Genomic DNA, 24,142 nt, shown 5'->3' on the forward strand with positions numbered 1-24,142 from the left:
GGTGTGTGGCGGTGCAGAGGACAAAAGGCACTCTGTGGCTGCTCAGAGGCAATCCAGATGGGAAGCCGGCAAGCGGGATCCGAGTGCGAGATCCCCTCCATCATTGGGCATTAGTGCCTATTGCTCACTGGGCAGAGCGTGAGACTCGCAATCTCAAGGTCCTGGATTCGAGTCCTGCATCGGATGAAAGATCCCTGCAGCCCCTTCCAAATCTGTCTGTCTCCAGCCATGGAAGCAGAGCAGGGCCACCCTGTCTAGCAGCTGTCAATAGGCCTCCTCCTCGAATTTGCCCAATCTTCTTTCAAGGCCACCCCAGTTGATGGCCACGCCGCCTACTGTGGCAGGGAGTTCCATAGTCCAACGCTGCATGATGGAGGATTTTTGTTTGTTTGTCCGTCCTGAATCTTTGCAACACTGAGCTTCACTTCTAGTGTTATGAGAGAAAGGCCTCTCCAAAAAAATACATGATTTTAAAAGCGTCTGTGCTGTCACCGCTTCCCTGCCAAAAATCCCCCAAGCCTTCTTGTTGGTGGCCCCTTGTTATATATCTGTGCTCAGCCTACCTCGAAGGGCCGTTGTGATCCAGGTCAGGTTCCGAAGGAGGCAGAACTACTTAAAAACTACCCCGAAGTCCTTGCAAGGAAGGGGGGGGGCATGATGAAGATCCGATCTGCCGAAAGTGCCTGTTATGCGGGTGGCGCTGTGGGTCAAGCCACAGAGCCTAGGACTTGCCAATCAGAAGGTCGGCGGTTCGAATCCCCGCGACGGTGTGAGCTCCCGTTGCTCAGTCCCTGCTCCTGCCCACCTAGTAGTTCGAAAGCACATCGAAGTGCAAGTAGATAAATAGGTACCACTCCGGCGGGAAGGTAAACGGCGTTTCCGTGCGCTGCTCTGGTTCGCCAGAAGCGGCTTTGTCCTGCTGGCCACATGACCCGGAAGCTGTACGCCGGCTCCCTCGGCCAGTAAAGCGAGATGAGCGCCGCAACCCCAGAGTCGGCCACGACTGGACCTAATGGTCAGGGGTCCCTTTACCTTTACTACTAATGACGTCCCCCTGTTTTAAAAGTGTACGGCAGCACAATCAGAAATCCACATAATCCAATAGGCTGTAATTGTGCGATACGATCAATAACATAAGATCATCAATAACACGAGGAATCGAGACCCAGCGATTTCTGAAAGCCGCAACAGAACCTTTCAAAGAAACACACACACAAATCAAAACCGAAACAGCGCACCGGATATCAAACGGTTTGGCAACCCCCGTTATAGGGTTGCCAACTTCATTTCCTGGCCCCTGCTCCTGCGCCTTTTGTGGCACATGTGTTACAGAGGAAACGAGGGGGACACACACACACACACACACACTTCCCCTCCTTTTGCAGCACGGGCAGCTCTTAAGGCGTAGGGGGAGGGCCGAAGGGGCAACAAAAAAAGAGTTGGCAACACCGCCAAATGGGAAGAGGCAGGGAGAAGAGAGCCCAGCTTAGGCAGGCAGAAGCCTGTTGGGTTGGCAGTTGGACCAGTTCTTTTTCCAGGCACCGCAAGGCCAGCTGCAAGGGAAAGTTGGCGACTGTGGTTGTTGCCGGCGAATCAGCCCTGCCAACTGTGGGGGGAGGCTTTCCCGGCCCCCACAAACACCACCCACGTGTCCCTTTCCCCAGAGCAGTATCTTTGGCACGACCGGGCATGCCCTTGCCTTGCTGTAGCTTGCCCCCCAAATTGGGCACTGCCAGGCGAATCCTGGGCCCATCGATTATCCCTTCTGCCTCGGTTGTCTCTCAACTTCCACGTGGCGGGATAACGGGGAGAGCCTGCCCCACGCTTAGGGGCTCCCTGCTCCTCTTCGCCCACTGGCCTCGCCCCCCGGGGCCTGCTTCAGGCCCCTGCCCTCCCTAAAAGATACCCTGCCAACTGGGCACTGTCGAACCGACTCGCTGCCAACCACTCACAAGGCCGAGTCTCTTGGAACAGCAAAATCCAGCCTGCCTTCTTCCTCCCTCCCTCCCTCCCCGCGCACGGCTCTGGCACTGCCAACTTCCCCACACAGAGAAGAAGCCGTTATGTGCCAGGGCAGAGGGCGGTCCTGATGGCCTCTAGGTGCCCCTTCCCAGTCTCGATTGGGGCCTTTTCTCTCTCTCTCTCTGAGTGTGCCCTAAACCGTGCCCGCCCCACACTAAGGCCCATTCGCTACCAACACCCGCCCTCTTGCCTCAAAGCTGTCCAGCGCCCACCTGATGCCACTGGTGCCCTTTGTGAGTGTGTGTTTGGGGGGGGGGTCTCTTCCAGCCCTCTGGGTGAGGCTTACTGGGTGGTACCCAATTTCTACCAAACCGAGCGCCCCTTTTTCGTCCTAGTTCAGCTTTGGAACTGAGCCGGCATCGCCCACCAGAGAAGAGACACCCCCTGGAAGGGGTGCCAACTTAAAATATCGGGGGGGGGGGTTGTTTGCCCAGGTAAGCCGTGCCCCGCATAATCACAAGACATGGCGCCTGCCCACCATTTGAATGGCATTGCCCATCAACTTTGTTGAGCCCACCCCCCTCAAATATTTTACTGGGGGAGCCAAGGGACCTCGGCGGCGCCTTGAGGTTGGCTCCCATGCCCCCGGGCGCCCCCCCCCCATTCCCAAAAAAACCACCCTCCTCCTCGTCTTGACTCACTTCTGACAGCCTTCCCCGCCCGGGTCTTCTGCGCCCATCGGCGTGCCCCCTTCTCCCGCTACCCAGATGTGCCCATGGAGGAGAGATGGGAGGCAGCGGCGGCGCACCCCCCCCCAAAGAACCCCCCCCCCACGAATCCTTGCTTCAGATCTAGCATTGTGGGCTGTGCCAACGCTGATGCCCAGCTGGCGTTTAGGGAGGGAGAGCGCGACGCCGGCTGATGCACAGCCCTGGGGCGCTGTCGCTTCCAGAGCGCGCTGCCTGGGCACTGCCCCTTTTCCCCGGGGAGGGGGGGGCCCTCCGTCTCTCTCCCCCGCCAGCCCCCCCCCCACGCCAGCCCCCTCCCTGCCCGCATCCAGACCTGCTGCTCCGGCGCGCGCGTCTCCGCCGCTTCTCCGAGGCGCCTTCCGTCGGCTCCGGAGTTCGCCGGAGCTCCGGGTCAGGGTGGAGGGAGACGGGGCGGCCCCAGGAAGGAGGAGCCCCGAGGAGGCGGGCAGAGGCGCTCTCGCTTCGCCTTCCCTCCTTCCCTCCCTCCCGCCTGCGCTTCCCCCTCCTCCGGGGCCGAGAGGGAGGAGCGGAGCCTGTGGATCATCGAGAGCGACGGGGAAAGGCGCCGGAGCAGCCGTGCCTCTGAGCGCGCGCAGAGCGCGGCCAGCCCCAAGCGCAAAGACGCGCGCGCGCCTTCTTCTTGTTGTTGCTGGTTGGTTTGCTTGCTTGCTTGTTATGAAATAAAAAATAAAAATGTGGTCGGATTCTCCCCGCGAGGGGGAGGGCGCCTGGCTGGCCGTGCCTCTGAGCGCGTGCAGAGCGCGGCACGCCCTAAAGTCCAAAAAGCACGCGTGCCTTGTTTGTTTCTAAAAGGGGCTGTTTCCTAGGATTTCTTCTGGGTCCTTGAAGGTGTGGAGTCATAATAATGAAGCAGGGCCTCTGAGCGTGTGCAGAGAGCTCCCGGCCCTAATGGCGAAAATGATGGTGCGCGTTGCTGTTTGTTTGTTTGCTTGCTTGTTTGCTTATTTTTAAAGGGTTTCCTGGGATTTATTCTGGGCACTCAGTTTGGGGCCCTGGAAGGTGTGGAGAATGAAGCAGGGCCTCTGAGCCCGTGCAGAGTGCCTTTCACCCTCCCCAATGGATAAAAAAGAGGGTTGGGGGTTTTTTGGGGGGGGCTGTTTAAGAGAGGCTCAAGCATGGGAGTTGCCAGTAGGGACAGCTGCCCTTCCGTCAAGTAAATAAATAAAAATGCTTAACTAAAAGCAGATTTATCTTGACACCTTAAGGCCAGAAGGTGTGGAATTAAGAATTTTTAGTTTTAATTATTCATATACCAGGTTCCCCTAGGTGGTGTTCATTTTTTATTTTTATTTTATTTATGTTAAATTTATAGGCCGCACTTCATCTCCCATTTCGTCCTCATAACAACCTTGTGAGGTCGATGAGGCAGAGAGAGAAGAGGAGAAGAAGAGTTTGGATTTGATACCCCGCTTTATCACTACCCGAAGGAGTCTCAAAGCGGCTCACATTCTCCTTTCCCTTCCTGCCCCACAACAAACACTCTGTGAGGTGAGTGGGGCTGAGAGACTTCAGAGAAGTGTGACTGGCCCAAGGTCACCCAGCAGCTGCATGTGGAGGAGCGGGGAAGCGAACCCGGTTCACCAGATTACGAGTCCACCTCTCTTAACTACACCACACTGGCTCTCAGACGGTAACTGGAAACCTAGAGAGCAAGTGGGATTTTTAAGGGGGCTCCCTTGCCTAGGATTTCTGCTTGGCACTCGAGGCTGGGCCTTGAACGTTGCTGGAATAATAAGAATCACATAGTGTAAGGTTACCAGATTTTTTTCAATGAATCCGGGGACACTCTTCAACTTCAATGGATTTCGTATGGAGACTGATTTGTAAATCTGGGGACTGTTCCCGGGAAACAGGGACGTCTGGTAACCTTATAGTGTCTCTGAGTATCTGCAGAGTTACTTTTGCACAATCCCAATGGATAAAACACAGGTGGCCTTTTAAATATATTTTTTAAGAGGCTCAGTAATCTTGGGATTTATACTCAAGTCTCAAAACTGGACCCTGGAAGGTCCGGTGTTTTGACAACAGCAGCGGCACGTTGTTGTTGTTGTTTAGTCGTTTAGTCGTGTCCGACTCTTCGTGACCCCCTGGACCAGAGCACGCCAGGCCCTCCTGTCTTCCACTGCCTCCCGCAGTTTGGTCAAACTCAGGCTGGTAGCTTTGAGAACACTGTCCAGCCATCTCGTCCTCTGTCGTCCCCTTCTCCTTGTGCCCTCCATGTTTCCCAACATCAGGGTCTTTCCCAGGGAGTCTTCTCTTCTCATGAGGTGGCCAAAGTCTTGGAGTCTCAGCTTCAGGATCCGTCCTTCCAGTGAGCACTCAGGGCTGATTTCCTTCCGAATGGAGAGGTTGGATCTTCTTGCAGTCCATGGGACTCTCAAGAGTCTCCTCCCGCACCAGAATTCAGAAGCATCCATTCTCCGGTGATCAGCCTTCTTTATGGTCCAGCTCTCACTTCCATACATCACTACTGGGAAAACCATAGCTTGAACTATACGGACCTTTGTTGGCAAGGTGATGTCTCTGCTTTTTAAGATGCTGGTGGCACGTACATCGTATCAGTTCAAATCCGAGAGATGCGTCAAATAGGATGAAGTTTTTTTGCAGAGGCTCGTTGGAAGAGAGCTGGCTTCGGCAGGGGATAAAGAGACAATCTGATGCGCCACAGGAGGGAATTCTAAACCCTTCCCCGCAATCTGTTGCCAAGATCTACGGCTTGTGGACACATTAAGACTCTCCTGTCCGGCATCTAAAACACGCACACAAACGGCCATCACTGAATGGTCTCAGATCCAGTCTCCACAATTGCCAGGTAGGTCTGGGAGTGACTCATTCAGTGTGAGCAATACTGCTGTAGACAGGCCCAGGAAGTGACGCTGCCAAATTTTTTAAAAAAGCAGCTTTCTGTGTTCCTAACTTTCTTTCTTTTTAAATATTTATTATTATTATTTTTTCTAATTTACATTTCAAAATATTCATCCAAACAACCTTAAATCAATTGACTTCCCTTCTTCTCCTTCCACGGTTCATTCTGCATACCATCTATCTCTGCATATTTTACATGAACTGTTGTTGTTGTTGTTTAGTCGTGTCCAACTCTTTGTGACCCCCTGGACCAGAGCACGCCAGGCACTCCTGTCTTCCATTGCCTCCCGCAGTTTGGTCAAACTCCTGCTGGTAGCTTTGAGAACACTATCCAACCATCTCATCCTCTGTCGTCCCCTTCTCCTTGTGCCCTCCATCTTTCCCAGCATCAGGGTCTTTTCCAGGGAGTCTTCTCTTCTCATACCATTCAGTAATCCAGTGACTGATGAAGTGTGTAGCGAAAGCTGTAATATATCCGGAGAGGCAAAAAGTAAAGGTAAAGGGATCCCTGATCATTAGGTCCAGTCGTGGCCGACTCTGGGGTTGCAGCGCTCATCTCGCTTTATTGGCCGAGGGAGCCGGCGTACAGCTTCTGGGTCATGTGGCCAGCAGGACTAAGCCGCTTCTGGCGAACCAGAGCAGCGCACGGAAACGCCGTTTACCTTCCTGCCAGAGCGGTATCTATTTATCTACTTGCGCTTTGACGTGCTTTTGAACTGCTAGGTTGGCAGGAGCAGGGACCGAGCAATGGGAGCTGACCCCGTCGCGGGGATTCGAACCGCCGGCCTTCTGATCGGCAAGTCCTAGGCTCTGTGGTTTAACCCACAGCGCCAGTCAAACAGGTCTCCTTTTGCCCACTCACATTATTCTCATATTGCCTTCCTGTGGTTGATCCATGCATACGACTTCGTGTTTCCAACTCAAGACCCATTGAAGAACATCTCATCCAGTTCAATCTTTGAAAAACAGCTTTGAGAAACTTTTTCACATTCTCCTGTCTGCTACCCTTGCTATTGCTGGGGTTGCTGTTCTGTGATTGGACACGCTACTTGTTTAACGGTTCATTTATCCACTCTGTAAAACATTTATTGCACATGTAACTTGTTAAGATACAATTGTACATTTATCCACTCCATGTTTACATTATCTCCAGGCTTTGTTTTGCACATGACACCTTTGTTGCTTGAATGGTTACAAGTCTATCTATTCTAGCTACTATTCTAGTAAATTTGGTTTTCTACTTAAAAGCCAGTTTCTGGTGTTGTTGTTTTGTTGCATTATTATTATTACTGTCACCACATTTGATACTTTGTGTATATACCTTGATATATGACAACTATCTTGAAATAGAGCTTTGCACTAGATACACTGTGAACACCCTTTTTACGTGTTATTCGGTCGCAGAAGTGATTTGGTCGTGAGAACGGCGCTGCAAAACAGAGGAGACCGAGTTTCGAATCGCAGAATTGTCGAGTTGGGCCAGAATGCAGGAATATTAAGCAATGCCCATATGGGAATCGAACCTGCAACCTTGATGTTACCAGCAGCACTATGCTCTAACCAACGGAGCTAGCCAGATGGCGCTTTTTTGTTGCTGAGTCATTTAGTCATGTCCGGCTCTTCGTGACCCCCTGGACCAGAGCACGCCAGGCACTCCTGTCTTCCACTGCCTCCCGCAGTTTGGTCAAACTCATGCTGGTAGCTTCGAGAACACTGTCCCACCATCTCGTCCTCTGTCATCCCCTTCTCCTTGTGCCCTCCATCTTTCCCAACATCAGGGTCTTTTGCAGGGAGTCTTCTCTTCTCATGAGGTGGCCAAAGTCTTGGAGCCTCAGCTTCAGGATCTGTCCTTCCAGTGAGCACTCAGGGCTGATTTCCTTCATTATGGAGAAGTTTGATCTTCTTGCAGTCCATGGGACTCTCAAGAGTCTCCTCCAGCACCAGAATTCAAAGCATCCATTCTTCGGCCATCAGCCTTCTTTATAGTCCAGCTCTCACTTCCATACATCACTACTGGGAAAAGCATAGCTTTAACTATACGGACCTTTGTTGGCAAGGTGATGTCTCTGCTTTTTAAGATGCTGTCTAGGTTTGTCATTGCTTTTCTCCCAAGAAGCAGGCGTCTTTCGACATACCATATTCATTTCTAATTCACATCCCATTCCTTATATTCAATTATGAACTTTTTGATTTTTTTACATTTGTTTCCTCTCCCATTATTTGCCAGCTATCGTTTTATCGATTCCTGCTCCTTACATAACAGCAACATCTTCCCTTAAAGAACGAAAGAGGTTTATGCCGTCCCCTTGTCCGTCCACTTAAATATCATTGCTTATTATTTCTATATTAATTTTTCTTTCTTTTCCGTCTTGTGACGGAACGGCAAGCTGTTCTAAGATCACTGCAGCCCACCTGCGAGGTGAGCTGCACAGATCAGAGGTGACGGAGAGGAAAGGAAAAGCAATTGAAATGCAATTAAAAACCATATAGCACTCAGCACCGTGCAGTACCAGGCAGAGAAAATTTGCTAAGTGGTCCCTTAAGGCCCAAAGCAATTTTCAATCAGTCCCATGTGGGAGAGGAATTTGGGAAATGCTGATGTAGGTGGTTCTCTGGTTAATGGCTGCTTGGCAGACTGAGCATGGAACTCTGATCAAGTTACAGTGGGGAGTTGGGTGGTTGTGGGGAGCTCACAAGTAATAATAATAATAATAATAATAATAATAATAATAATAATAATAATAATAATAATAATATATTTATACCCCACCCATCTGGCTGGGTTTCCCAAGCCACTCTGGGCTGCTCCCAACAGAATATTAATAATAATAATAATAATAAAGTGATAAAACGTCAAGCATTAAAACTTCCCTAAACAGGGCTGTCTTCAGATGTCTTCTAAAAGTCAGATAGTTGTTTATTTCCTTGACATCTGATGGGAGGGTGCCACCACCAAGAAAGCCCTCTGCCTGGTCCCCTGTAACCTTACTTCTCGCAGGGAGGGAACCACCAGAAGGCCCTCGGAACTGGACCTCAGTGTCTGGGCTGAACGATGGGGGTGGAGACCCTCCTTCGGGTATACTAGGCCAAGGCTGTTTAGGGCTTGAAAGGTCAACACCAACACTTTGAATTGTGCTCGGAAACATCCTGGGAGCCAATGGAGGTCTTTCAGGACCGGTGTTATGTGGTCTCGGTGGCTGCTCCCAGTCCCCAGTCTAGCTGCCGCATTCTGGATTAATTGCAGTTTCCGGGTCACCTTCAAAGGCAGCCCCACAGAGAGCGCACTGCGGTAGTCCAAGCGGGAGATAACCAGAGCATGCACCACTCTGGTGAGACAGTCTGCGGGCAGGGAGGGTCTCATCCTGCGTACCAGATGGAGCTGGTAGACAGCTGCCCTGGACACAGAACTGACCTGCTCCTCCATGGACAGCGGTGAATCCAAAATGTGGGGCATAGGAATTCGTTCATTATTATTTTTTTCAAAATATAGTCCGGCCCCCCCACAAGGTCTGAGGGACAGTGGACCGGCCCCCTGCTGAAAAAGTTTGCTGACCCCTGTTCTTAGCAAGCCTAGGTAAAGGTAAAGGGACCCCTGACCATTAGGTCCAGTCGTGGCCAACTCTGGGGTTGCAGCGCTCATCTCGCTTTATTCGCCAAGGGAGCCAGCGTACAGCTTACGGGTCATGTGGCCAGCATGACTAAGCCGCTTCTGGCGAACCAGAGCAGCGCACGGAAACGCCGTTTACCTTCCTGCCAGAGCGGTACCTATTTATCTACTTGCGCTGGTGTGCTTTCGAACTGCTAGGTTGGCAGGAGCAGGGACAGAGCAACGGGAGCTCACTCTGTCGTGGGGATTCGAACTGCCGACCTTCTGATCAGCAAGTCCTAGGCTCTGTGGTTTAACCCACAGCGCCACCCGCGTCCCCTTAGCAAGTCTACTTAAATACCATCTGTGAATATTTTCAGGTCGTTCTCCGGGTGTGCTCCCATTTTACAGGGGGATAACTGAGGCTTAGCAGCAGAGGACTGGCCTTTGCTGAAGTCCGAGCCCAGATCAAATCCTGCTCTCCCCTCCCTCTTACTTTCCACGCCCCCGGCCTGCCAGCTCCCCCTCCCTGGGACTGTCCTGCGCCGATCAGCCTTGAATAGGCCGTCTTGACCAGTGCAAAGTTTTAAATAAACAGCAGAGGTCAAAAGGCATTCATTCCGCCTCTTTCCCTTGGAAGGATCTCTATTCTGCGGGGGACAAGAGGCTGCCTAGCGATCAACTTTTGTGTTTCCACCTAGCGAAGGCTCCCTCTCCATGTTCTCTTAGGCCGCAGAGAAAAAAAGCCTTTACAGTAACTAATATTCTTTGGACAGCTGTGCCGATCACTTAGCCGACAAGTTCCTTTGTAATCCAATTCTGGAAGAGCATACTGTACAAACCCGCCCCGTGCCAACTTGGCACGGCCCGCTCGCTGCTGGCACCCCTGGGCGGTTCTGACGTTGCGACTGCACACAAGCTCAGAGCGGCACCTCGCGCTCGACCCAGCAAAAGGCAAAAAATACACAACAACCCACAACCTCGAACAAACAGCTGCAGTTTTGCCTGCCCAAGTCTAGCAGGCAGGTTGTTAGCCCTGCAGACAGGTGTGACATAAAGGTGGGAAGGCACGGAGTCATCCCCAAGTCTCCCTAAAGGAGGGGTGGGAAACCTTTAGCAGAATGAGGCCCATATTCCCTTCTAGCTAAAGGCCCTGGGGCCACATGGTGGCTCTGGGCGGGGGAGACGGAAAGGGAGGCAATTGAAACGTGAGCACAGCTGAGATTTCTCCGAGGAAAATAGGGACATCCTATTCCAGGGGTTGACGCTGTGGGTTAAACCACAGAGCCTAGGACTTGCCAATCAGAAGGTTGGCGGTTCGAATTCCCGCGACGGGGTGAGCTCCCGTTGCTCGGTCCCTGCTCCTGACAACCTAGCAGTTCGAAGGCACGTCAAAGTGCAAGTAGATAAATAGGTACCGCTCCAGCGGGAAAACGGCATTTCCGTGTGCTGCTCTGGTTCGCCAGAAGCGGCTTAGTCCTGCTGGCCACATGACCCGGAAGCTGTACGCCGGCTCCCTCGGCCTGTAAAGCAAGATGAGCGCCGCAACCCCAGAGTCGGCCACGACTGGACCTAATGGTCAGGGGTCCCTTTACCTTTACCCCGCTGCTATGGGAAAGCACGCCTTGGTTTAAGAAAGCTTCCAGCATATATAAAAACATAATAAAACATTAAGCATTAAAATAAAACTTCCCTTGGGGGTCTGATAACTCCATCACCTCTAACATTTCTCCAATGAAAATAGGGGCACCCTAGGGAAAAGCGGGATATTTTGGGATCAAATCAGAAACTGGGACGGCTTCTCTAAATCAGAGAAGTCCCTGGAAAATAGGGGCACTTGGAGGGTCTGCTATTGTTGCAGAAGAGGGGTTTAAACCAGTCTGATGATTGTCGTTTCACAAGGGGAATAGGGGTCAACGAGCCTCTCCTGACATTCTTAACAGACTACATTTCCCAGGATGCTTTGGGGGAAGGCCTTATTGTTTGAGGACCGGGACATTCTAAGAAAAATAGGGACATCCTATGGAAAAGAGGGACTTTCAAATCGGAAACCGGGATGGCTTATGTCCCTGGAAAAGAGGGAGACTCGGAGGGTCTGTCCTCCAGCTCATCCCTGGCCTTGCATTTCCTGCATGCTCCAGGCAATCTGCACATTCTCCGGTCAGGATGCAGAGTCTCCAAGAAACGTACTCTCCCCCCCCCTTTTCCGTTGAGAAATGTGCAGTTATCTATATCCTTGGGCTGATGTTTCTCCCCTGCTTAATCTTACATGGCCCAAGAACTTATCAGCCAGACGGTAGGAAGACGTGACGGTCCCCGATAAAGATTATCTTTCCCCCCTGTTAACGGAAAAATCCGAGGGCTCCCTTGGACAAAAAACAAAGACACCAACCAGGATTACTTGGAGCAAAACAGCAGCCTGTAGGCTTGGCCTTTATTGATCTGTTGCAACAGGGTGCTCCCCTCACTTGCAGGAGAGAGGAAAGACCCAGAAAGATGGTGTGCAAGGCCTTATAAAGATTTTTGAAATTGCCACCCTGTAGCTCAAGACCACCCCCAGAAACATCATACATACATCACAGAAGGGGTGTAACCTAAGACCACCCCTCAGATACATCACACCTACATCACAGAAAAGGCGGTCTAAAACAGAAATTTGAATGTTGTTTTTCTCCTGTCGTAATTTATCTCCTGTCTGGCAGGTTACTTGATTGGATTGCCTGGGGAGTCTGGCCAGTCTTTTGTAATGATAAATACTTAGTTCCTGGGCCACGTCACAGGCTCACACCCTATTCATATCTTAAATGTGCCCTTAAGACAGGATTTGTGAGGAAAGAGACAATGGGGAGGTTTCCCACTTTGACCTTGCAGAGAAAACATTGGCTCAGTTTGGGAATCAAAATGGTTCCAGGTCGGTCTTCCTGTGCTGATCTATTTACATGCTTGGTTGGTACACTTAGGAACATTACCATATATCTAAGACCATAAAATTCCTATCATAGCCCAAGACCTATCCCCTGTTTATCAGCCGGATGGTAGGAAGATGTGAGGGTCCCTGATAAAGATTATCTTTCCTCCCCTGTAAACCGGCCCCAGCTGGTGAGATTGCAAGTGCATTCACATGACAAGCGTACGCTGGGTTTTTGTTTCAAAGCTGCCTCATTTATCATGGCTTCTTGTCCATGCGAATCCTGGGAACTGTAGCCGATTGAGGAGCTGAGAACCCTGTTAGAAATCTGATGGGGGATTCAGAGTCCCTGACGGCGCCATAAGTACTTTATCCCTGCTGGCAAAGGAATCGGAGAATCGTGGAGTTGGATGGGACCCCCAGAGGTCCTCTATCCCAACCCCTTGAGATGCAGGAATCTCAGCTAAAGCATACATGCCAGACGGCCACCCTACCTCTGCTTCAAAACCTGCAAGGAAGGATAGTTCGCCATCTTCCTGAGGGGAGACCGTTCTGCAGTCAAACAGCAGAGTTAAGGGCGGTGCCAGATTTACGTATAAGCTAAACAGGCTATAGCTTAGGGCTCCACTCTCTTGGGGGCCCCAAAAAAATTTAAAGGGAAGAAAACTTGGATGTACATTTCCAAAATATAAGATAAAAAACAAATAAAATAAAACCTACATACAGCAACAGTTTTTTGTGGTGTGTAGGCTCCTGTGATGTAAGTCATGGGCCCCGCCTGCTAGCCTGCTCCCTAAAATATTCCTGGTTTGCTCCTTTCTGACGTGGGTGGTGCTATGAGTTAAACCACTGAGCCTAGGACTTGCCGATCAGAAGGTCGGCGGTTCGAATCCCCGCCACGGGGTGAGCTCCCGTTGCTCGGTCCCTGCTCCTGCCAACCTAGCAGTTCGAAAGCACGTCAAAGTGCAAGTAGATAAATAGGTACCACTCCGGCGGGAAGGTAAACGGCGTTTCCGTGCGCTGCTCTGGTTCGCCAGAAGCGGCTTAGTCTTGCTGGCCACATGACCCGGAAGCTGTACTGGCCAATAAAGCGAGATGAGCGCCGCAACCCCAGAGTCGGCCACGACTGGACCTAATGGTCAGGGGTCCCTTTACCTTTTATATATGTTGGAAGCTGCCCAGAGTGGCTGGGGAAACCCAGTAAGATGGGTGGGGTATAAATAGCAAAATCATTACGATGGAATGGGACGTCCCTATATTTTCATCGGAGAAATGTTTGGAGGGTATGGAATAGGACAGTCCTGGCCAACTCGCAGCCCTCTTAACAGACCACATATTATGTACTAACCTTGGATCCTAGATCAATAGGCAGGTAGGACCCTAGAATGCAACAACTGATTGGCTTGCAGGAGAAGACCAATCAGGCTCCAGGAGGGAAGCAGAATCAGCCAATCAGACGGGACTCATTTTGTAAATACAGTGGTACCCCAGGTTACAGACGCTTCAGGTTACATACGCTTCAGGTTACAGACTGCGCTAACCCAGAAATACTGCTTCAGGTTAAGAACTTTGTTTCAGGATGAGAACAGAAATTGTGCAGTGGCGGCAGCGGGAGGCCCCATTAGCTAAAATGGTGCTTCAGGTTAAGAACGGATCTCCGGAATGAATTAAGTACTTAACCCGAGGTACCACTGTATATAAAAGCCTGAGGTTTGTGGGGGCAACAAAATTCCTGTTTTACAAGCTGCAGTAAAGAGCATGAAATCACCACAAGACTCCGAGTCATAGCTGTCAACTTTCCCCACGAGGAATCCTATTCGGAATAAGGGAATTTCCCTTAAAAAAAGGGAAACGTTGACAGCTATGCTCCAAGTATGTTTCACCACAGTTCCCAGAATCCTTTGGGGGAAGCCACGATGGCTATTTAAAGCTGTATTGTAGTGTTATAAATGCAGATTGTGAACGGGACTTGAATGGTTTCCCGCAGTGTCGAGAACACTGTTTCCTGCTGGTCGTTTTGCAATCAGTTTCGGGTGCCTCTCTGCCTTCCACACAGACACATTTTTGGCTCTAGGCCTGGTCCTGTTGGAGAGAGAGAGAGAGAGAGAGAGAGAGAGAGAGAGAGAGAGAGAGAGGAAGAAAGAAAGAAAGATCTGGTGGGCTTCCTCTTGTGCCTTCAGACGGTGGCGCACACATTTCCTCTGCCCTCCCCAGTCAGCAGTCCTCGAGCGAGGCAACCTTGTTTGGCTAGCCAGGGATTCCCCCAGGCAGACCTCACCCTTTGACTCCAAACGCCCCTCTTTTCCCCCTCCCGCCCTATCTGATCCTGAACACGAGTTGATCTTTGGACAGCACATCAGCAAAAAAACCACCCAGATCCCTCATTCGCCTAATCTCGCACCGAGAGCTGCTGACATGTCACCGGAGAGTGATTGCGCTCGCATCTCTCCCGACGATCCGGACGGGGCAATGTCTGTTCAGCGAGAGGGCTGGATTGTGCTGACACCAGATCTCCGGATTTCTTGGAAAGGAAGCGAGGACATGGCCACGGGGAGGGCTGCGAGGCTAGGAATTGTCTCTGGGAAACAACCAGGGCCTTGTTTCTGCCCGGATGGGAACTGATGTGTGTGCCATGTGTGTGTGTGCGCGCACGCTTTTTCCTTTTCACCAAATCTGGCGTCTGCTTGGACTCCCAACCCTGAGCTCGGTCGCAGCTTTGACCTGCAATTACCAGGCCTCTGAATCTCCCAGAAAAACAACGCAGAAGGTCTTTATCCTCTAATCCCCTTATCTCAGGGGTTGCGATAACTAAGTGGTCCGGGCACGACTCTGCTCATTCTTAGAACATTCAGTAAATATGTTCCCTACATGTGCCTGGTGGTTTGGAGGGCTCTCTGTCCTGAAGACCTTACAGTTTAAAAAAGGTCAAATCTTCACATACAGGTGATATGATAGCCATGTTCAAATATATCAAAGGATGTCACATAGAGGAGGGAGAAAGGTTGTTTTCTGCTGCTCCAGAGAAGCGGACACGGAGCAATGGATCCAAACTACAAGAAAGAAGATTCCACCTAAACATTAGGAAGAACTTCCTGACAGTAAGAGCTGTTTGACAGTGGAATTTGCTGCCAAGGAGTGTGGTGGAGTCTCCTCCTTTGGAGGTCTTTAAGCAGAGGCTTGACAACCACATGTCAGGAGTGCTCTGATGGTGTTTCCTGCTTGGCAGGGGGTTGGACTCGATGGCCCTTGTGGTCTCTTCCAACTCTATGATTCTATGATTCTATGATTCTAGGCTTGGCTCGCTTGTGACACCAAACCATGGTTTGCTCATTATTAAACCATGGTTTGGCGGCATCCTGCTCAAACCCATGCATATAATTTTTAAATTAAATTGTTTTCCACAATGTGCTCATTTTTACATCCTTGAGATATCAATGACTTCTTCTCTTTCCATGGTTCATTTTGCATACCATAAACCCCTGCATATTTTACAAAAACTGTACCATTCAGTTTTCCATTATTACATCCTTCAAAACTTATTTACACTGTTGAATTTATCTTAAGGCTGCCAACGGTTTCAAGTGTATACAACCCCCCCCTATATATTCAATACTGTAAATGTTTTCCAATCTTCTCTAAATGTTATCTTATTCTCTTCTTGTTCTCTTCTTCTATTTGTTAAGTCTGCAAGCTGCACATATTCTGTCAACTTAAGTTGCCATTCTTTGGTTGGGACCTCACTCGTTTTCCATTTTGGGGCTAACAAAACCAGGGCTGCAGTAATGGCATACATAAATAAACATTATTATTTTTTGACACCTGGGAATTTCAGTCTGAATTATCCCCAACAGAAAGGACTCTGTTTGCAAGTCTAAAGGTAAAGGGACCCCTGACCATTAGGTCCAGTCGTGGCCGACTCTGGGGTTGCGGCGCTCATCTTGCTTTATTGGCCAAGGGAGCCGGCGTACAGCTTCCAGGTCATGTGGCCAGCATGACTAAGCCGCTTCTGGCGAACCAGAGCAGGGCATGGAAACACCGTTTACCTTCCCGCTGGAGTGGTACCTATTTATCTACTTGCACTTTGACGTGCTTTCGAACTGCTAGGTGGGCAGGAGTTGGGACCGAACAAGGGGAGCTCACCCCGTCATTGCGGGGATTCGAACTGCTGACCTTCTGATCAGCAAGCCCTAGGCTCTGTGGTTTAACCCACAGTGCCACCCATGTCCCTCCTTTGCGAGCCTACTCGGAGTTAAATACCATCTGTGAATCATTTTCAGGTAGTTCTCCTTCAAAGAATAACATGCTGTGAACTTCAAGTCACTTTTCCAGAGTTTTCCCCAGAGGTTAAAATCTATATTGTGTCCTATATCTATTGCCCAGTGTGTCACAGAGCTCAAACTCAGACCAACAGCTTTGCTATGGTTTTATTAAGAATGGTTGCAGGTCGCTCAGCTATTTCTTTTTGAGCAAGATTGACGCAAGGAGCTTCAATTTCCGATTACAGTAATCTCTTCCAGCTATAATTAACCTTCTGAGTCAAGGCCCTCAGCTCTGATTCATACCAATATCCAATCCAGCCCTCTGGGCCTTTCAAGATCTGCCCACTGAAGCGGCCGTCTCCCTTTGCCCAACGCTAGGACCGGAACTCACTGCAAATGGTGACAGCAGCCACGGAATTAAAAGATGCCTGCTTCTTGGGAGAAAAGCAATGACAAACCTAGACAGCATCTTAAAAAGCAGAGACATCACTTTGCCAACAAAGGTCCTTCTAGTTAAAGCTATGGTTTTCCCAGTAGTGATGTATGGAAGTGAGAGCTGGACCATCAAGAAGGCTGATCGCCGAAGAATGGATGCTTTTGAATTCTGGTGCTGGAGGAGACTCTTGAGAGTCCCATGGACTGCAAGAAGATCAAACCTCTCCCTTCTGAAGGAAATCAGCCCTGAGTGCTCACTGGAAGGACAGATCGTGAAGCTGAGGCTTCAATACTTTGGCTACCTCATGAGAAGAGAAGACTCCCTGGAAAAGACCCTGATGTTGGGAAAGATGGAGGGCACAAGGAGAAGGGGACGACAGAGGACGAGATGGTGGGACAGTGTTCTCGAAGCTACCAGCATGAGTTTGACCCAACTGCGGGAGGCAGTGGAAGACAGGAGTGCCTGGCGTGCTCTGGTCCATGGGGTTGCAAAGAGTTGGACATGACTAAACGACTAAACAACAAAAAGGGCCGGAACTGTTCGTCTTTTGGCTCTCAAAAGCTGCAGGGCTTTTGCCACCAAAGCAGGTGGATCCCATGGGGCAGAGGTAGAGGTTGACTCCCCTGGCATTGGCCGCTGGCTACCGAAGGCTTCTTGGCTCCCATGCACACACACACACCCCGCCAACGTCTCCCTCTTTCATTTCCGGAGAGACACAGAATGCAAACCCATCTGTGTTGCTTCTACAGGAAGCCGTGAGCATGAAGCTCTCTTGTGACACAGTTTATTTATAGCCCCTTATCGCAGTCCCGGCTTTTTGGCAAGGCCTTTAAAAACAAGGATTGTACCCCGCGTGGCCGGGTGCCCATGGTGCATGGGACAAGCGCACCCCACGGTGGCATTGACGGCGCACTGGGTGCCCCCCCTAGCAGCTTGCCATTGCAAAACTCAAACGCCCACGCCAAGGGACGGATCCCTGCGCAAACCTTGCTCGGCCACGTCAGGCCACATTCCCCAAAACGCCGTTCCTCTGCAGCGGCAGGCTGCAGATACCTCTTCTGCCATTGCTTGTCCTCCATGCATTGAACAGACAAGGGAGGTTTGCTTTTTTCCACGAAAGCAGCAACAAGGACTTTGCTCTCCGTATGAACCTACCCCGACCCCGAGATCATCTTCTGAGGCTTTCTTCATGTGCCTCCTCCTTGAGAAGTCCGGATGGTGGCAACGCAAGAACAGGGCCTTTTCTGCAGTGGCTCCCCGTTTGCGGAACGCTCTCCCCAGGGAAGTTCGCCTGGTGCCTTCATTATCCACCTTATGGGCCACGTGAAAACATTCCTCTCTAACCAGGCCTTTGGTCGATTCACACCTCATACTGCTTTTAGACATGTTCATGTGAAGTGTGTGTGTGGGGTGTGTGTGTGTGTGTTATTGGGTCAGTCTCGTTCTCGTTTTCATTATTTCTTGTTTTTATCTTGTGATTTTATGCTGAGACCTGTGGATATAGGGTGGCATAAAGGTAAAGGTAAAGGCACCCCTGACCATCTGGTCCAGTCGTGGCCGACTCTGGGGTTGTGGCGCTCATCTCGCTATATTGGCCGAGGGAGCCAGCGTACAGCTTCCAGGTCATGTGGCCAGCAGGACTAAGCCGAACCAGAGCAGCGCATGGAAACGCCGTAGGGTGGCATATAAATTTCTTATTTTATCTGTAAGCTGCCTTGAGTCCCAGTCGGGGGAAAGAACGGGGATAATTAAATATATCATCAACAGCATAGCTGTACCCCCAAAGGATACCCCCCCAACCCCCTGCAATGAAGGAATTGTAGGAATATTGCAGGAGTATCATTATTCTGATGGGACGCAGGTGGCGCTGTGGTCTAAACCACTGAACCTAGGGCTTGCCGATCAGAAGGTCGGCGGTTCGAATCCCTGCGACGGGGTGATCTCCCGTTGCTCGGTCCCTGCTCCTGCCAACCTAGCAGTTCAAAAACACGTCAAAGTGCAAGTAGATAAATAGGTACCTCTCCAGTGGGAAGGTAAATGGCATTTCTGTGCGCTGCTCTGGTTCACCAGAAGCGGCTTAGTCTTGCTGGCCACATGACCCAGAAGCTGTACGCCGGCTCCCTCGGCCAATAAAGCGAGATGAGCGCCGCAATTCCAGAGTCGGCCACGACTGGACTTAATGGTCAGGGGTCCCTTTACCCTTTTATCATTATTCATTGAGCTCTACACAAACTGGCAGCCGCTCTCCGGGGTTTCAGGCAGCTGCTGGGCTGCTGGCAGGAACCGAACCCAGGACTCTCTGCCTGCCTGTCTCAGCTTACAAGCGTACAGATGCCAAGATGCCTGTCTTATCAGCAACTGCTTTGTGAATGGCCAATGCTGATAACATGAAACCATTGCCAGGTTTCATTTTCTGCATGGCAGTTGCCTCTGACCTCGTTTGTTCCCCTCTTAACCACATCCCAGACATGCGCATTGATTCAGAAAGACAAACAGACAGACAGCGACTCAATAAATAATGCCTTTGCAACTGGTCAGCAAAAAAATAAATGTTTACCACAGGACTTCCTGTTGCTTCTGCTACAACAGAGTTATTTATTTATTCCATTAAGTCACAACTTCCTCTGCCCCCCCCCCCGGCAACCCTGTATGGGGAAGGTTTCTTTTTTTAAAAAAAGTTTTATTCTGTTTATATATACAGTGGTACCTCAAGTTAAGTACTTAATTCGTTCCAGAGGTCCGTTCTTAACCTGAAACTGTTCTTAACTTGAAGCATCACTTTAGCTAATGGGGCCTCCCGCTGCTGCCGTGCCGCCGGAGCACGATTTCTGTTCTCATCCTGAGGTAAAGTTCTTAACCCGAGGTACTATTTCTAGGTTAGCGGAGTCTGTAACCTGAAGTGTATGTAATCCGAGGTACCACTGTATGTTCAAAGCCGCCCAGAGTGGCGGGGCAACCCAAACCAGTCAGATGGACTGGGTATAAAAAAATAAAGATTATTATTATTACTATTATGATGATGGAATACGTTGTCCCTAGCTTCATCAGAGAAATGTCGGAGGGTATGAGAATCTCCTTTGCTCCTAAACGCAGGGGTCAGCAACCTTTTTCAGCTGCGGGCCGGTCCACCACCCCTCAGACCATGTGGTAGGCCAGACTATATTTTGGGGAAAGAAATGAACGAATTCCTGTGCCCCACAAATAACCCAGAGTTGCATTTTATATAAAAGCATACATTCTACTCATGTAAAAACATGCTGATTCCTGGAATTGAGAAGGCGATTGGGCTGCATCCTGGCCCCCCGGGCTTTAGGTTGTGTAAAGGTAAAGGGACCCCTGACCATTAGGTCCAGTCGTGGACGACTCTGGGGTTGCGGCACTCATCTCGCTTTATTGGCCGAGGGAGCCGGAGTACAGCTTCCGGGTCTTGTGGCCAGCAGGACTAAGCCGCTTCTGGCGAACCAGAGCAGCGCACGGAAACGCCATTTACCTTCCCGCCAGAGCGGTACCTATTTATCTACTTGCACTTTGACGGGCTTTCGAACTGCTAGGTTGGCAGGAGCAGGGACCGAGCAACGGGAGCTCACTCCGTCGCGGGGATTCGAACCGCCGACCTTCTGATCAGCAAGTCCTAGGCTCTGTGGTTTAACCCACAGCGCCACCTGCGTCCCATTTAGGTTGCCTACCTACCCCTGCCTAAACGGTTTTCTGCGTCAGTCTGGGTTGTAACCGTTACCCTTTGAAGAAAAAAAACACAACCGCTACCACCTTAGGACTGTTCGATGGGGCATTTAATCTCATCACCAATCTGGTTATAAAGTCACCGCGATCTGAGCCCAGCAAAGCACGTGTTTTTCACAGGGAGGGTTCCAAGTTCAATCCGTTTCCATTTCTGCTGAAAAGGAACGGGCAGGAGCGGCTGGGAAAGCTGCTTCTCTGCTTGAGTTCCTGGAGAGTCAAACTTGCTGCGAGGCAGCTTCCTCCACCAAGGACTGGAATCTTGATTTGTTTTTAGCTTGGTAGTAGAGCACAAGCTTTCTTGGGCAAGAACATCAAACCTCTCCATTCTGAAGAAAATCAGCCCAGAGTGCTCACTGGAAGGACAGATCGTGAAGCTGAGGCTCCAAGACTTTGGCCACCTCATGAGAAGAGAAGACTCCGTGGAAAAGACCCTGATGTTGGGAAAGATGGAGGGCACAAGGAGAAGGGGACGACAGAGGGCGAGATGGTGGGACAGTGTTCTGGAAGCTACCAGCATGAGTCTGACCAAACTGCAGGAGGCAGTGGAAGACAGGAGGGCCTGGCATGCTCTGGTCCAGGGGGTCATCAAGAGTCAGACACGACTAAACAACAACAACAACAGAGCACAAGCTTTGCATGTTCCAGGTTCAGTCCCCGGAATCTCCTGGAACAACTGGCGGAGACCCCCTCCTCTGTAAATACCGTATTTTTTGCTCTATAAGACTCACTTTTTCCCTCCTAAAAAGTAAGGGGAAATGTGTGTGCGTCTTATGGAGCGAATGCAGGCTGCGCAGCTATCCCAGAAGCCAGAACAGCAAGAGGGATCGCTGCTTTCGCTACTGCTTCTGAGATTCAGAATTTTTTCTTTCTTGTTTTCCTCCTCCAAAAACTAGGTGCGTCTTATGGTCTGGTGCGTCTTATAGAGCGAAAAATATGGTATCTTATTTTTCCTTCTTTTAATGATTTTTTTTGGGGGGTCATAGCTGTCAATTTTCCCTTTTTAAGGGAAATTCCCTTATTCCAAATAGGATTCCTCGCAAGAAAAGGGAGAAGTTTACAGCTATGGGGTGGTACAAGAAATTTTGTGCCCTGGGTACCACCTACCTTGCTACACCACTGCCTAGAGGGCTGTTGTGGGTTAGGGCCTTCAACACTGCTCGAGAGAGACAGCCTCCAAAAAATGATTCATTTATTTACACATGCAACAACAGCAGCCAGAATCTTATATGCGCAGAACTGGAAGGAATGCACCAAAAGTAGAATAATGGATTTTAAAGCAAATGGACTGTGAGGAACTGGCGGAACTAACAGCAAAAGTAAGAGAACAAGACGAGGGGCTCAGTATGGAAGAACAGTAGTCCTTTTTGGAATATCTGAAAAAAATATTGTAATCAGATGAAACCGTGAGCAGGATTTGAAATATTGATAATATATGAATCAGAAGAATATTTCTTAGGTACCCCAAGAACCTCCTCTCTCCAAATTGGAGGATGGGTGGCGCCTAACAGATTAAGGTTGAATCCTGACAAGACAGAAGTACTGTTTTGGGGAGACAGGGGGCGGGCAGGTGTGGAGGACTCTCAGGTCCTGAATGGGGTAACCGTGTCCCTGAAGGACCAGGTGCGCAGCCTGGGAGTCATTCTGGACTCACAGCTGTCCATGGAGACATAGGTCAGTTCTGTGTCCAGGGCAGCTGTTTACCAGCTCCATCTGGTACGCAGGATGAGACCCTCCCTGCCCGCAGACTGTCTTGCCAGAGTGGTGCATGCTCTGGTTATCTCCCGCTTGGACTACTGCAATGCGCTTTATGTGGGGCTACCTTTGAAGGTGACCCGGAAACTACAACTCATCCAGAATGCGGCAGCTAGACTGGTGACTGGGAGCGGCCGCCGAGACCACATAACACCAGTCTTGAAAGACCTACACTGGCTCCCAGGATGTTTCCGAGCACAATTCAAAGTGTTGGTGCTGACCTTGAAAGCCCTAAACGGCCTCGGTCCTGTATACCTGAAGGAGCATCTCCACCCCCATCGTCCAGCGCGGACACTGAGGTCCAGCGCCGAGGGCCTTCTGGCGGTTGCCTCCCTGCGAGAAGTGATGTTACAGGGAACCAGGTAGAGGGCCTTCTCGGTAGTGGCACCCTCCCACCAGATGGCAGATGGTGTTTTTTATAGGGCGGTGTGCAAATTTAATAAATAATAGTAAAATGGGATTGAGAAAGGCACGGAGGGAAAGGTGGGAAGTCGAAGTGAAAGAGAAATGTATAACGAAGTTAGAATATGGAATATATAAAAGGTAAAGGTAAAGGGACCCCTGACCATTAGGTCCAGTCGTGGCCGACTCTGGGGTTGTGGCGCTCATCTCACTTTACTGGCAGAGGGAGCCGGCATACAGCTTCCGGGTCATGTGGCCAGCAGGACTAAGCCGCTTCTGGCGAACCAGAGCAGCGCACGGAAACGCCGTTTACCTTCCCGCCGGAGCAGTACCTATTTATCTACTTGCACTTTGACGTGCTTTCGAACTGCTAGGTTGGCAGGAGCAGGGACCCAGCAACGGGAGCTCAACCCATTGCGGGGATTCGAACCGCCGACCTTCCGATCGGCAAGCCCTAGGCTCTGTGGTTCAACCCACGCAAATGTTTTAAAGCTTAGTAAACAAAAAAATCGACTACAAAAAACAACGACCCGACACTGCGCCGGACGAAAGTATGGTCCACATAATGTCGCTCCCTCTTGCCCCTCAGATATCTCACATCTAGAAACCCAGGCGAGGCAGACGCCAGTGTTTGCGCTCGCGTGCATTTCAAAACTGCATGCGCAGCATCGCCCAAAAGGCCCAAAGACGTGTGACATAATAAGGCCATTGTTCTATCTCAGAGAGCCAGCAGAGAAACAGGGGCTGCTCCCGGGAAACGCGGGCAGTTGAAACAGTTCGGAATCTTGGAATGCTTTCCAACTATCCAGCAACACTCGTTACGAAACGTCGAGCCTGCCTTTTGGCGTGGAAAAGGATTGGGTTCAATTTTTTTAATTTGCCTAAAATTTTTTAATTTAATTTGAAACTCTTCCTGGTTCCCACTCCTAATGTGACGCCTTGAGTTTTGTTTAGGATCGTGAGACTTGCAGGACTTTTAAGCAGTCCTCAGATAGGGTTGTCCTTGCTTTTTAAGATGCTGTCTAAACCTAGACAGCATCTTAAAAAGCAGAGACATCACCTTGCCAACAATGGTCTGTATAGTCAACGCTATGGTTTTCCCAGTAGTGATGTATGGAAGTGAGAGCTGGACCATCAAGAAGGATGATGGCCGAAGAATGGATGCTTCTGAATTCTGGTGCTGGAGGAGACTCTTGAGAGTCCCATGGACGGCAAGAAGATCCAACCTCTCCATTCTGAAGGAAATCAGCCCTGAGTGCTCACTGGAAGGACAGATCCTGAAGCTGAGGCTCCAAGACTTTGGCCACCTCATGAGAAGAGAAGACTCCCTGGAAAAGACCCTGATGTTGGGAAAGATGGAGGGCACAAGGAGAAGGGGATGACAGAGGATGAGATGGTTGGATAGTATTCTTGAAGCTACTAGCATGAGTTTGACCAAACTGCGGGAGGCAGTGGAAGACA

The 24,142-nt window shown here is 50.3% G+C and overlaps 1 protein-coding gene across 2 annotated transcripts in view; it reads right to left on the reverse strand.

The window, feature by feature from the left end:
* The window catches only part of CERS4 (ceramide synthase 4), a 96,347-nt gene that overhangs the window by 69,984 nt on the left and 2,221 nt on the right, over nt 1-24,142 (reverse strand). Inside the window, exon 1 of one of the 2 annotated variants that reach the window (XM_081177938.1) lies at nt 3,025-3,173. The exons of the other annotated variant lie outside the window; for it this stretch is intronic. The gene's annotated coding sequence lies outside the window, so the exon portion shown is untranslated. Of the gene's footprint in view, nt 1-3,024; nt 3,174-24,142 lie in introns of those variants that run through there. 2 annotated transcript variants of the gene reach the window in all.

Source organism: Podarcis bocagei, assembly GCF_964188305.1.
Source record: "Podarcis bocagei genome assembly, chromosome: 18".
In the NCBI taxonomy this organism is placed as follows: Eukaryota; Metazoa; Chordata; class Lepidosauria; order Squamata; family Lacertidae; genus Podarcis; species Podarcis bocagei.